Below are 2,418 nucleotides of genomic sequence, written 5' to 3'. Positions count from 1 at the left end.
TTCATTTTCAACTCAATTAAATATATTTATTTATTTTTATTTATTAGTTTCCAGCATACAAATCTATAGAGATGCAAGAGCATCTATCCATAGATATATCAAAATTATCCTATGTTTTACAAAAATATTTTTAAGAAAAAATACATGAAGTACAAAGAGTTATAGTAAATACTAATATTGCATAGATTCATAATAACTTTAGTACTGGTACTGTACATTTTTTTTTCTTTAAATCTAATTAGTAAAAAAGTTACAGCTTCATATAGTATCTCGGATCTTGTTGTCTTGTTAGTTCTTTGATAGAAGCATCGTTGGCTCAAACGTACTCTGTAAAATATTACATTATATTATGTCTAGTAATCAACTCAGAAAAATAATTTTAATACGCGAATAATGTCTTTACAAGATTTAGTTTTTCGCTTTGCTTGGTTAGCTCGAATAAAACTATTTCTATTCCTCCAGATCATTTTCTATGCCATTACTATATTTACAGACGATGTCCTTCGCTGTTTCCATATTAATCAATCGAAAAAAATTATCATTAAATTAATGTGAAATCATATAAATTAATTCAATTACAATGAAAATAAAAATATTTAATATTATACACTACTTTTTTGATTGTATTAGAATAATGATTAACATAGCCCTACTACTTCATGTAAATATAATTTTTTAACGATTTCGTGGATGCTTAAAATAAATAAAATTCATGAATATAAAAAAAAGGAATGATTTGACATTGAAATTATTAAACGTAAAAATTGATTAACCTTAACTGTGTCCATTGGAGATATTTCAGTGTTTCAGAACTGATGAGATGTTAAATACCTGTAAATAACTCAACGAAAATCATAATCCTCATTTCACCATTTATCACTGATATTAATATTACTTTAAATAATAATGAGTGCTTATTTCTTGGAATCGAAATAATAAATAAGATGTTTACCTATTGTTTACATTTCGTGAACCTTCATCTTATTCTTTTTGTCCTCTTCATACCGGCACGTGAAAATTTTTTCAACTAGTGAAGGAAAATTATCACTTTTTTTCTATTATTCATATTTTAGTTAATTACCTGTTTTTTTTTACTTGGATATTTATAAAACAATAAGGCGGATTTTCAGAAGTCGTCATAACGAAAAAGTTTAGTTTATAAAGAAAAGAAATGAATAATCTTAATTTTTATTTAACTGTTTGTTCATTACACTTTTGAATGAAAAACATTTTAAAAGCGCAAATTATTGTTTTAAAACAAATCTTAGTTTGAAAGTATTTTTCTACTCTTTCTACGCAGTAGTGATAACTATAAGTAGCAGCAGTTATTTAACCAGATATTAAAATGGTTAAGTAGCCAGTAATTTATCCTTTTATATACTTACTGTATATATATTTAATTCATTTAAGCAGTTTTTCGTCTGTTGATTATAGTTTTCATAAAAATTTAAATTTACATATATATAGTTTCTCAATTTTAGAAATAACATGGATGTTTGTCCGAGTACAGAAAGATAATTAACAAAATACTCCAATTTATTTATACATTAAAATTATTTTTTGTAACATCTTACTGAGAGTTTTTGTAGTTTTTATACAAACATTCATCGTTTCTCCTGAGAAAGTTAGTATAAAATAATGATATTATAATATAATGTTATAGCATAATACTCATTTTTATTTATGACACTAAAATTAGTAGACACCTGAAAAAACTTTTATATCTATTTCAAGAACAAAATTAATTATAAAAAAGTGCATCAATAATTTCGATAAATTTTTGTAAGTCTAATTGTTGATTACTTTTTTTTTTCTTTTTATTATAAAAATTTATTAAAAATTGCCTGATGTCCGTCAACTTTAGTATCATTTTTATTTATTTCTAAATTTTTTATAAAAACATATTATTTTTTTAGACAATGGAGTACCTTCCAGTAAATTATTTCTTGATAAAACTCTTCAGTGATTTAATCCAAAGTGGATGTATTTATATTCCAAAATACAAAACAAACAGTGGATTTTGTGGAGCAACTATGGCATATATCTTTTGTTGTTTTGGGACTACGTGCTTCGTCAATTTTCAATTAAAGTCGCTTGGTTGATGTTAATTTTTTGTAAGTCACCCTAATACTATGCATTTATTATAAAATAGTTTATCAACATATGAGATTTTCATCGTTGAAGGCCAGTTTTTCAATCCGAGGTTAATTATACTCGAGGTCAAATTATCGTCATCATTATATCTATATTAATCAAATGTATAGATATACTAACAATGATAATTTAATCCTGGGTTCAATAAACCCCGGATTGAAAATCTAGTACTCAAAAATCACTGCTCAAAAAAATTGGATGGGTTTCTATATTGCTTTTATTTTTTTTTTTTTCTAGTTAAAAACATTGTTTACAAAATTACTC

At 24.4% G+C, this 2,418-nt stretch overlaps 1 long non-coding RNA gene across 2 annotated transcripts; it reads right to left on the bottom strand.

Moving 5' to 3' along the window:
* Window positions 1-1,201, bottom strand: LOC123258897. 2 transcript variants are annotated; one of them, XR_006508158.1, is made up of 2 exons: window positions 774-1,201; window positions 1-506 (listed from the first exon to the last, which is right to left on the bottom strand). It is a non-coding gene; the product is annotated as an uncharacterized LOC123258897 (long non-coding RNA). The 2 variants fall into 2 exon arrangements; XR_006508157.1 differs by having other exon boundaries at window positions 1-327.
* Window positions 1,202-2,418: the final 1,217 nt, after the last annotated feature.

Source organism: Cotesia glomerata, linkage group LG2 (genome assembly GCF_020080835.1).
Source record: "Cotesia glomerata isolate CgM1 linkage group LG2, MPM_Cglom_v2.3, whole genome shotgun sequence".
Taxonomy (NCBI): Eukaryota; Metazoa; Arthropoda; class Insecta; order Hymenoptera; family Braconidae; genus Cotesia; species Cotesia glomerata.
Note: the sequence above shows the minus strand (reverse complement) of the source record. Positions and strands in the feature narration are given on the sequence as shown.